The 13019-nt window shown below is 41.3% G+C and overlaps 1 long non-coding RNA gene across 1 annotated transcript in view; it reads right to left on the bottom strand.

The window, feature by feature from the left end:
* Positions 1 to 13019, bottom strand: part of LOC309636721 — a 939587-nt gene that overhangs the window by 159692 nt on the left and 766876 nt on the right. The gene's annotated exons all lie outside the window — the stretch shown is intronic.

The following is a 13019-nucleotide window of genomic DNA, read 5'->3' as shown; positions in this document are numbered from 1 at the left end:
TAAAAGTAGAGACGATTTTCCTTCCAGGAAAACAGGTACTCTCTCAACAAAACATTTCCAAATGAAACTTGAACTGATGGTCAGTACCCATGTATCTCTTCCAGATATACTCACATCAGCGCCATGGTAACTCCAACATTCCTGATTGCATCACAGTGGAATCCAACTGGCTCTTCCAACTGTCTACTAAAAGGCCTCCTTTTTAAAGTTATCAGCCCACAAAACACAGGTATTTTACCTGAAATTTTTCCTTTAAGATTTCTTACAAGAAAATATATGGGATCTAAAGGTTATACAAATTTCAGGGTCCTTTTAGTTACAGAGGGATTTCCCTGGGAAAACTGCCAGAATGGGAGGAGCTAGCACAGTTGTCAGGGCATTAAACACCACTAGTATTGGGTCAGCACAAGAACCAGGGAGAGGAGAAGAAAACCATGCTAAAGAAATCGGTGAGGAAGAGCTCAAATGCCTTTAGAGAACAAAGGCATTTCATCTTCCTCACCCTGTAGTCTCCCCAATAAGACTTCGAAACATCAGCTTGACTGCCATTGTTCCAAGTAATAGAAACTCCCCACATCTCCTATGGTCTGCAAGACGTGCCCGAGGTCCCTATGTCTTATCTGGGGTCCATTCAAGACAAGAGGAAGCTGTGGCTGGGGCCCAATCCTCTACCAGCCCTCTCCCCAAAGAGGTCAGCACAATTTGGCTTCAACATAAAACATTTCTCCTTTGGATCTGGGATCAGGGACAAAAAAATAGCCCAGGAAGGGCTTGCTCTCTGTGACCCCTGCCTTTAGCTTTTGTAAGAGTGCATCAAAGGAATGTTTGCTGCAGACTCGAATACTGGTGGCAGGGGCCCTTTGAGTGAGCAGTAGTAGCTCTGTGTACCTCTGCCCTGGAGCCTCATGCACCATGGAACATGCAGAAGGTAGGTAATGGAGGATTAAAACACTCTTCTCTTTTTCCAACTTTAATGTCAAAGGGTAAAAGAAACAATCTCGAGGTTTCTATAGAATTTGTTGGTAATAAATGGTGGGGAGGGGAAGTGGTTGACAATCTAGTTCATCCTTGAGGGAGTGTGACAAATGCAGTTAACTTAGCCTCTAAAGATTGGGTGGAAGTCAAATAATCTCTCTCTTCCTATTCCAGAAACACCTGATGAGCACTCAAGGGTCTTGGGGATAGATTGTTATGAAGGAGAAGCATTGTTCAAACATGACCCTAGATGTTCATCCTAAGATGCCTGAACAATAGGCTAGCCTAGACTCCTTCCATGACTGGAGGGCTATAGCATCCAAAAGGGCCCAAGGTCCCCAGGCGCCTCCTAACGTACAGGGCTACTGGCTTTCCCGGACAGCTCCTGTAAATGGCTGGCATGATATCTAGGCCGCTTAATTCCCCAAGCAGTCCGAAGCTCCCTTTCCTAATAAGGTTGCTGACTTCAAAGCCCTGTATGAAGGAAGAGCACTGGGGAAGGGGCCTCCACTAGAACAAAACGCTCCTCAACATGGGATGCGTCTCCATGTAGACGCTGAGGAAATGCAGAGCCGATGTGTGCCTTGGTCTTGATGTGTTTCCTGAACTCATATTGTATGACTCTGTGGAATTTTCCTCCATCGACAAGGGGACCCAAAAGATGGGAAGAAAGCAAATAGTAAGGTTTCATCAGGGTTAGAGTTTTCCAGCCATGTGTATCTCAAGGAGAGAGGAACAAGTGTCTTGATGGATTGGATGGAGGGATAAGAAAGTGATTAAAATGATGGACCAGTAAATTTATCCTGGGTAAAAAAGGAAATGAGAACATGAGGGCAATGACGGAGAATGAAACAGTGATCGATTCATGGGCTAAATGTCTCCATTAGGTGAAATACTTTTATTAGAACCCTAGGAAATGTAAGCTAGCAAGAGAATGAGATGCTTGAAACATAGCTGGTACTCTCAGTATTCCCATTTTATGGAGGAAGAAACTGAGGTGTAGAAAAATTTATATTTAACTTCATAGCTTGTGTTCTCAATCTCTAGAGTTATTTTTGTGCTTGTCTTATCTTCCATATAAAACTACTTTGAGAGCCTTGTGTATGTCTTGTTCATCATCAAATTTTCCAAGGTATCTTGGTACTCTATATGGTGCACACTCCAAACATTTTTATTAAAAAATAAGTAACTAAAATCATTTGGCGCACACTGCAGTCTCTCTCCTCTTGGTTACACCACATCTTACTACCTACTTTCCTATCTTAGGGCAAGAGAAGATACTCCCCCTCTGCAGACCTAATCTTGTCATTTCAACTCCTTAAATTGACACCTCCCATGCATTCCAAAACTATGGTCAATTAAATGATCACTATCACCTCTGTAAAGACTTAAATCATCAGTCATCAGTCTGTTTCCTGACTTAAGCTACACTCTTTCTCTTACCTTCCTTTCAATACCGAACATGTCAAAACATAAACAAAAATTATCTACCTTTACAAAAACATTTCCTCATCTCTCTCCTCTTCTGATTCTGACCCCACTTCTCCACTGAAATTGATCTCTGTCAATCATCACACTGTCTCCCAAGTGCGCCTCCATGGGTTACACTTTATCTCTCTACATCATTGATTGATGGAACACCTCCTTCCTCCTCAAATGTCTCTGACCTCTAGGGTACTGACAGTCTTCTCCGGTTCTTTTCTTTCTCCTTGGTTCCACTTCTTTTTCCACTATACAAATGCCGTCTTATTTCAAAGCTCAATTCTCATCTCTCTTTTAACTCTTTTTATTTCTCCCTTTCAATCTCCTTTTTCTGTTCATGGCTTTCTTTAGTATCACACTCTCTCTCTTTAAAGATATTATTTATTGCCATAGCTTTCTCTAATAGCACTGACTTTCTCTTGCGCTTCTGATTTGCTTTTCCTTCTTGACTGGCCACTGAGCCCCTGAAAACCAACTTGTTTAGTACAAATTGATCATCTCTCTCCTGAATTAACTTCCTCCTTTAGAAATCATTTTTTCTAAGGATGGGAATACAGTATCCTAGTTACCATTGGCTATTACATCTCCCTCTCCGTAGACATATAGTCGGTGATGTCAGGGGATCCCACGACAGTCTACTGTGAGGCCCCAGGGACACCTGTATACCCCAGGGAGGCTTCCTGTGCTCTCCATCCTTCTATAAGGACCCAAGGATCCAGCTTGCCTTCCTCTCCTCCTTATAGCTGTCACCACTCAAGCTAGACCCTGAGGATCTACAAGTACATGTCACCTGTATCATGTGATAATCACCCCATCTCACCCTAATTTTTAATCTAAAAAATTCTTCTACAATGATTTTATTTAAATCTATATAAATATATAATCAAAATTTTCATTCTATATGAAAACTTCCTCTAGAGAAATGAAAAGAGAAGAGTGAAACAATTTAGAAGGAAAGTTAATGTCAAAAATTTAAATACCATGCTAAGGGTCTTTCCCCTAATAAACCCTAAAATGTTGATTATGAATATCACACAGGCCCTCATTTCTTATTGAATTCTTAATAAACAACTAAAACAAGCCTTGAGTTGAGTATTTGTTTTTGTTTTTGTTTTTGTTGGCTTTGCCACATGGCATGTGGGATCTTCGTTCCCTGACCAGGGATCAAACACGTCCCTCTGCAGTGGAAGCACAGAGTGCTAACCACTGGACTCCCAGGGAAGTCCCCTATATTTGTTTTATAAACTAAATTATTTCCTTTTTACATTTCTAAGGATCCTAGGAGGTATGCGGCCGGTCTACCATCTATATAAAATAAATAATCTAGATACACATTAGTCTTCAGATATTGAGCATCCAAAGGAAACACTCTGATTTTGTAAGTGTAACTCTGTGCTCAAATCAAAACTCAGAATTTGCCGGGTACAATTACGGTGATCCTTCAGTGCTCCAGGCAAATGTCTTCTCTACGGGTCTCAGATGGTTGCTTTTACTGTGAAACTGCGTACATGTTTCTTTCGACTGGAGCCACAGGTACTAGTTGAGAATAAGTACCCTTACATTTCAGTTACTCTTCCATTTTACCCTTATTCTTGGTATCCCCAGTAACACAGAAATTCTTCCTCTAAGGAAACTTGACAATTCTGATATTTGAAGAAAAGTATTTTTATCAGAATGATTAGACTTCATGGATTTCTGGAAATTAGGAGTCTTTCAAAAAAAATTCCACTAAGCTTTCCTGGTGTGTGTGTGTGTGTGTGTGTGTGTGTGTGTTTGTGTGTCTGTGTTTTAAAATGGGGAAGGTAAGAAGTGAAGTAAGTTTAATAAGTCCTCTCACTGTGGCCATTGTCCCTATTGCTTATTGTACAGATTGCTCAGAAATTTCAGGACAGCAGGAAAGCCTTCTTGTCTTTCATGCTCCGTGCATATTTCAAAGCTATTCTTTCAAATGAGAATTGTTGACAGAATGCCTCAGACGTTAGCCATTGTTTCTGCTGACAGCCAATATCTAAATGCTGTGTTTAATAAATTTCTTCTCACGTTAGAAAGTCTACTTACCGTTTATTGCAAATAATTATAACCATCATATTTGATGGCTAAATAAATTCTATTGGATGGAGATACGTGACTCAACTTTCCCCCTATTATTGGACAGTTATTTTGTTTTTTACTTTTCCACAAGTATTACTAATCCCTTATAAATATCCTATATTTCAGTACCTGGATCAGTATATTTGGTAAAATATTAGTTAAATAATGAAATTCCTTGGATTAGATAACTAGAAATGGAATTACTGCATTGCAAGATTTAAACATTTAAAATCCTTAACATGTATGTCCAAAACTTTCCAGAAACATATCACTTTTCATCCTCACCATTAACGTTACTCTGAAAAAATATCTTTAATAATTTGGTAAGAAAATTATTGTGAAAAATTTTGGTGAAAAAGTGTAGCTCAAGTTTTAATTTATACTTCTTAGATTACAACTAAGATTGACTTGTTTTTCTTCAATGAATGCTAGCCATTTGTATTGCTTCATATCCTTTGCCCATGTTTCTCCAATATGGTTCTAGTGTTTTTTCTCATCTACTTACATGAACATTTTATATATTATGTGACTATTCTGCATATTTTACACAGTATTTGAACATTTTACTTGTCATGTGAATATTTTCCATATTAAACCCTGTGTTTAATCTGTTCATAGATTTTTCCCAGTTTGCCATTTCTTTAATTTATATTTAATTTTAATTTTAAATGTTTTTCCTATATATATCCGTTTAATATATTAAAATGTTGAGTCGGTCTTTTCCTTTGTAATACCTTTCATGGCCTTTATGTTTAGAAAGTGAGAAAGTTATTTGCCCATCCAGAGACAGATAAATATTAACTTATGGGGATTTTCCTTTTTATAGGTTAATTGTACTTTTAATTTTGATTTTAATTATACCTTTAATTCTAACTGGGGTTTGTGGGTTTGTTTTATTAACTTCTTTTGTTGTTTTGTGAGTATGGCACGAGGAATAAGGGAGATGTAAATATGATTCTTAGGCGTAGTGTTCTGTGTTCCTCTTTTAGTTTATAAGAGCTTTTCTTTGTCCCAGTGCTCTTAAATGTTTTCCGTCTCAAAATTCTGGTTCTTTAGTTTTATGAAAGCTTTTTAGTTCCTTCTTTGACAACTTCCTCTAGTTTCTCCCTCTGTACATTAACTCCTGTATTTGGATATCAGACCTCATGGACCGGACCTCCAATTTTTGTGTCTTTTCTTCTTCTAATTTTCTATCCCTTTATGACTATGCTTTACCTTCTGAAATTTTTTCTCATCTTTATCTTGTAAACCTACTTCTATTGTCTTTTTCATTTCTCCTATCAAACTTCTAATTTTTAACAGCTCATTTCTGTCCCCTTAGCTTTTTCAAGTGTACATAGCTGCCTTCCCTGTCCCCCACCATTGTCTTCTTTTTGTTTCACAGGTGCACTTATTTCATCTCTCAGAAAATACTAAAACCAGACACATATTGAGAAAGCAAGCTTCATGTAATAATCCTTATGCTTAAAATTGACATTGCAATCTAGTATTTCTGTTGTGTTCTATTTTGTTCCCTTTTAAAAAATATGCTGCTGGTAACCCACAAAGTTGTTTCTATGACCCACTAATGGCTCATGTCCTGCAGTTTGGAAAGAAATATTCTATAAATCATGTTGAGGCTTTTGATCTTTCAATGGCCGAGACACAATCACATTTGCTTTCTGGGCAGAAATGGGCAGACTGGAGTGGCCTAGAATGAATGAAGGAAAACATTTATAAAGATCCAGATGAGAGATGGTAGCTTGGAGTGGGGTGGTGGTTGAGCCAGAAGCAGAGTGCCTACTAGGGTGCCTTCACTCACATCTTCTTATTTAATCTTATTTCCTCAGTGTGCCACGTGGGGAACTGGACCAGAGCGTTCAGATGCTTGTCCAAGATGGCATAATCAGTGAGTCCTGAGCCAGATTTGAGGCAGGCCCGTCTGCTTCGTAAGCCTGGCCTTTCCTCTAAGTCACAGCAAATCCATGAGGTGAGCCTATATAATAGGAGAGAAATTGTCAGAAGAGCACATTTTAGAGCTTAAGAACCAATTCCTTGGAGGCTTCAATACCTGAAAAGGTTGACTATGTTTGGGCCCTGAAATGAAACCTAAATTTATTTGTTAATTAAAAAAAAAAAAAAAAAACAAGACACATACAGTGTGATGTCACAGTAACAACTAGACTTGGAGTCCCCTTTGATCTGGAGTTGATGACCCTGGTCACGAGGTACTTGTCCCTCAGCCAGGTCATCCTTACCCTTGTACACCTCTGCCATGTCCTCCATGGGAGGCTGTGAGGATTATGGTTTTCATGGGATTTTTTAATATTTATCTTACTATCTAGGATTATACATGTTCCCCAATGTCGATTCATGTTGTCAACTCTAAACACAATTAAACAACTAGAAATCAATCCCTCTCTTTCTCATGTTCTTTATACACGCTCTATTATGCTGCTTGTCATGTAAGGGTATTCATCATTCCTCTGTCTGTCTTCTCTACTAGATCGTGTACTTCGCGGAACAGGGTGGTCCCTTCTTAGTCTCTGGGTCCCATTGGCCACCACAGAGTCTGGAGTAATAGATGTCAAATTTGATAATTATGTTGTGTTTGAGAATATGCAGAATATAAAATTAAATTCTCAGTTTTTATGACTAAAGCATTTATATGATTTTAATTCACTGTTTTTCAAACTTTCTTGATCCCTGCACCCCCCTTTGATAAGCATAACTATCTCTGCCACTACTCCCCCACCCCCTTCGGCAAATTCTAGTTTTTCCCCAGACCCCTGTCAGTGACTAACACGCACATAACACAGAACATTTGCACATCCCACAGCCAGGGCGATTTTGTCTACTTTAGTTCCTTTTAGTCTATAGTACAAACAAGAGAGCTTCTTTTTGTTTGCCTGCCTTCCAAAGAGAAGTTATATGATGATATTGAGTTTTCTTTTGCAAATTACAAACGTCCTCACCCCAAGATTCTAGAACACAGTATCTCATGGGAGTACCTTGATCTAATTAAAGTTTTTGCTGACAGCTCATTCTAGGGGAAGCCTGTCTTTCACAGCATCTTTATGAGCGATAATTCACTGTCTCCATTTGATCACCTCTGGTCCCTTTTCTTTGCCACTGATGCTCTTCTCCTGGGGACGAGGTTTCAAACCAGATCCTCTTAGGCCTCTGCACTCACACCCATGCCAATCCAACATCTGTCGGTAGCTGTCAGCAAAGACCTGAAGGGGAAGAATACTGGCTGATGTGGAATAAAATGACACTCTACTTGGATTTCAGTGGTTTGGTTGATTCTGTTCCAAGCTGTTTGAAGACATGAGTCAAAATCGACCCTTCTCCAGCCCTGCAGTTCTCACCACCTCATCTCTCATACCCAGTTTTTCATCCCTTCATCCCCGCCAATCCATTCTGCAGCTGCAGTAACTTCCTAAAATAAATCTGAGGACATCATCCTACTCTTACAGCTCATCAATCGCTCCCCATTTGCATTAGGATGAAACCCTGCTCCCTACCTGACCCCCAAAACCACTGAGATCTGATCCCTCCCTCTTGGGCCTCACCTGTGGCCTGTGTCACCTGGCCGTCTATGCTCTGAGCAGTACTATTCAACTTCTTGCAGTTTCTACCACAGACAGTGCTCTCTCGTGTCCCTGCGACATTGCATCATAAAATACTTCCCTTGGCCTGGAATTCTCACCTTGTATTCCCATCTCTTCATGTCTTTCATTGAGTTTTTTTTTTTTTTTTTTAAACACCATCCAGCTAAACATTAGTTCCTCAAGTCATCCATCTTCCTAACAAGTGTGTCCTCACTCACCCCTTGCCCTCCTCCTGCCCTACATGACATTAAGGACCCTTTCTGATTGTGCCTTTTTTTTTTGCAGCTTGTGGGATCTTAGTTCCCTGACCAGGGATCGAACCCAGTCCCCCTACAGTGGAAGCACGGAGTCCTAATCACTGGACCACCAGGGAATTCCCTGATTGTGCCTATTAATCCCAGTATTTCCCCTGTATCTAATTGCTACCTTCCCCCTCAGACATAAACATAGTGCCTGCTATACAGTAAGTATTCAACACAGTGAGTAAATAAATGAATAAAAGAAAGGGAAAAAAACCCTTCCGTGAAATTTCATTTGGAGTCTCATGGCTCTAGTTCATTCATTCATTTTCTAAATATTTTTAAAACATGTACCATGAGCACTGGCTAGATGCCGAGTATTCAGGGAGGAACGAGGTTAGACTTGGTCCCTGCTCTCATGCCAGCACCTCGCAGGGCTCCATGGGTAACCAGAAAAGAAAGCAGAAGTTAACTGATGCTCTGCCTTAGACAGGGAAGGGCAACGGTGGGGAACTTTCACGCCACGAGTCAGTTCTGTAACGTAGACTTCATGCTGAGTCACCTCTAGCCCAGGGCAAGACAGATACAGAATTTGTACCACAGAACTTGAAGCAGTAGGGAAGACAGACAGACAGACAGACAGACAAGGAGTTCTGATACAGTGTGAGAAGTGCTCCTTAAGAGAGCTATGTGCTATGAGGGCAGAGAAGGGTCGATGAAGCTAATCTGGGGAGAAGTAGCTCTGGAAGGACAGTAGCAATGGGGTAAAATCATACTTAATGATGAGATATGTTGAAACTGTGGCTTGTAAACTGGAATAATGATTAAATTTCTAGGTCCCTGAAGCTACTTCTTTGTCACTCCTCTCTGTTGATTGTCAAACGCTTGTATGAAATTGACGGGTAAGGAGGAAATTAACCCCATTTGGATTATGAGGAGAGGCAAGGAGGCTGAGGAGTAGCTCCTATTTGGGTGAGGATGCCTGATTTATTTTCCTAATCATGACTAAACCTAAGAAAGCATACCAGGCTCAACCCTCAAATGAGAAGCAGAAGGCCTCAGAGTCAAAAGTGGTGGTTGACACCCAAGCCAATAGGAGGCTGAATCACGCTCTCCTGAAACTGTGGACAGAACTGTCTTCTTTCTAGCAAAGTTACACCTTGGATGGTGTCTAGAAGTAACGCTAGACAACCGCAGTCCTCATAGAAGGAGCCACGTGTCCACAGGTGCGCTCTCACCCCATGAGCTTGCACTAAAACAGACATATGCTCCATAGACCACCTGAGCACTTCCGGATTGCTCAGCTTTGCGATATTGGTCCAGATGTTAGGGGACAACTGCAGACAGTAGTAACTTTGAGTCTCCTCATGCAGAGAAACATTTAAAATAAATTTTCTGAAACTCTTTTTTTTCGGCTTTCCTTATCTGTAGGGAGAAGAGTGTAGTGGTTATGAGCTGGACCCTGGAGTTCGACTGTCTTGGTGCAAATGCTGTGTGATCCTGGGCACATTGTGGAACCTCCCTATGCCTCAGTTTTCTCATCTACAAAATGAGGATAAGGATAGAACCTACCTCCTAGAATTGTTTTAATTATGACAACGTGCATTAATATACCATGTTTCATTGATTCTGAGACATGCATTTTTCACATTTTAACATGTCTGAAATTGAGGTGCAATTTAAAGTCAATAGCATAGCATAGTTTAGTAGCCTCAGTGGTATGAAAAATAATGGTGTAGCTTATAATCAGTGGCATCTTCGATGTGATGAAATTCAGGATACAAAGAGCTTAGAACAATACATAGCACATAAACTGTACTAAATGAATAGTTAATAGATGATATAGATATAAAATGTATATAGCTCTTCTAACTTCACCAGAGCCAACCTATATAGGTCATTTTTAAACGAATATCCAAGATAGCAATGGCAAATGATAACATGACTGACCCATTTCCCAGGAAAGAGAGAAGCTGCTCTTCATACTTGGCCTGGAGTTGGTGGAAGCATCTGGTACCCATCCCTTTATCTTAGCCAAGATCTCAGAAAGGTGATATAACTGAGACCCATTGAGATGTGGATACCTTGGACAAGTAAAAATTTGATGCCTCTTTAGATCAACATTCTTTTCCTAATCATTTATTAGAGCGATTGGTACTCTGAGACACAGCAGAGAAGTAGGATCTTAAAGTCAGTGAGTATTTGAGGCCTTTGTCTTTGCTTTATTAATCTGCTCCACATGGACCCAGGGCCCAACAATGAGGGCATCTGTTACAGATCTAATATTAGCAACAAACACAAGTCACGTCATCTTGCATAAAGAAAATAATGAGGGAGAAACATTCGGTCACTAGCAGAGACGTGGCACCATTAAACAAGCGGCTGTGTCTAAGGCTGGGGCTGTCTGTCATTCAGGGAGGGCACAAAAGAGGGGAGGGAGAAGATTGGAGAGTGTAAACCGTCCTTACTTTCCTTCCGTTCTGCTGTCCTAGGGAAATACGAGTGCCCTGCACAACTCCTACCATATCTGGCCCCAGGTCAGGCAGAGAGGTCCCCTGTCACCCTAGGAGGACATCCAGAGGTCTTAGGTGGTGAGTGTCAGAAACAGCCATGCTTAGGCCTCTGGAAGGTGTGCCTTCAGCAGAGGGGCTACCAAACTAACAAGTCATTGGATTAAAAACCCTTGGCCACGTGGCTTAGGGGATGCCGGGTGTCCCCCCTTTTCTAGCAGCTCCAAAGGTCCAGCGAGATCATTTGGATTACTTTCCATGGCTTGTGGAATCTCTGCAATCCCAATGGGCTGTTTAGAACAGGGGGCAAGTCTGAGCTGAGGAAATGTTTTATTTGCCTACCAGAACTTGGAAGTTTTTTTTTAACTAGCTGTCAACATTTACATGTTTTTTTTCCATAAAACCCCAAGTTGTTAGCTTCTCTGGAAAATTCAGAAAATGACAACCCCATGACCCTCATTCCCACAAAACAATAGTAGACTGGCCCCCAGGAGAGTCCTTGGCCTTATGATGGGGCATGAGCCGTCCTCCTCACAGCAACAGTCACTTAGATAACCGGCCTGAGCCGGGTGGGAAAGGGAATTTTCTACCAGGGGTCAAGGGTCTCACAGGAAAGGTCAGCAGGCTCTGGGTGCTGTGAGCAGTGGGCAGGAGTGGATGAAGGAAGGAGATGAACCCCATCTCAAGGAAATACAAACTCCCACCGCCCAAAAGCCAAGCCCCAGGTACACGGGCCTGACAGAGAGACTGCCAGCCAGCCCAGCCTGGACACTGTGCCCCGCAACGAGAGACACAGAAACATTGGCCAAGAAGCCTGCACAGAGCCTTGTCACGTGTCCATAGTTGGAATGAAGATGGGGAATGGCGGGGGCGGGAGAGAAGAATGTGTTCTCTCCGTGTCCCTCCATCCTTCCACTGGACCTGACGAGAAAAAAAACAAACCCTCTCATTGGCACTTGCTGAAGAATCTAAACTCCCATCCACCCCTGAAGCCTAACTCCCCATGGACCAAAAGTTAGATGGGTGGGTGTCAACTATGACTGCACAGCAGTTGTAACATTTGTACTGCAGCCAATGCAGCGGAAATTTTGGGGTGGTGAGAGGATGAGGGGAGGGTCTACACATCAGTGTGTTTCAAATGTGATTCCTGTGGGTTGAGGACCAGCGCACTGCAGTGGTGCCTCTCCACCTTGAACATTCCCCTGACTCACTTGGGATCTAGTTTCAAATGCAGATTCTGAGTCGGAGGTCTGGGGCCGTAGTCTGAGCCCCTGAACTTCACCAAAGTCAAAGGCGATGTCTGTACCGTGGATCCTGGCCACACTTTGTGTGATAAGAAGCTACAGGCTTTTCCAAGAGGCACAGGAAAAGATGTTCAACATCGCTAATTATTAGAGAAATGCAAATCAAAACTACAGTGAGATATCACATCACACCAGTCAGAAAGGCTATCATCACAAAATCCACAATCAATAAATCCTGGAGAGGGTGTGGAGAAAAGGGAATTCTCCTACACTGTTGGTGGGAAAGTAAATTGGTATAGCCACTGTGGAGAACAGTATGGAGGTTCCTTAAAAAACTAAAAATAGTGCTACCCTATGATCCCACAATCACAGTAGTGGGCATATAGCCGGAGAAAAACATGGTCTGAAAGGATACCTGCACCCCAATGTTCATTGCAACACAGTTTACAATAGCCAAGACATGGGAGCAACCTAAATGTCCATCGACAGGGGAATGGCTAAAGAAATGTGGTACATATATACAATGGAATATTACTCAGCCATTAAAAAGAATAAAATAATGCCATTTGCAGCAACATGGATGGACCTAGAGTTTGTCATACTGAGTGAAGTCAGACAAAGACAAGTATTTTATGATATCGCTTATATGTGGAATCTAAAAAAAATTGATACATATGAACATATGTACAAAACGGAAACAGACTCACAGACTTAGAGAACAAACTTACAGTTACCGGGGGGAAGGTGGGAAGGGATAGTTAGGGAGTTTGGGATTAACATGTACACACTGCTATGTTTAAAATGGATAACCAACAAGGACCTACTGCATAGCACAGGAAACTCTGCTCAATATTACCTAACAACCTAAATGGAAAAAGAATTTGA

The sequence above is a fragment of the Balaenoptera physalus genome (genome assembly GCF_965194825.1).
Source record: "Balaenoptera physalus genome assembly, chromosome: 10".
NCBI classification, from domain to species: Eukaryota; Metazoa; Chordata; class Mammalia; order Artiodactyla; family Balaenopteridae; genus Balaenoptera; species Balaenoptera physalus.
This window is presented reverse-complemented; position numbering and strand designations above follow the sequence as displayed.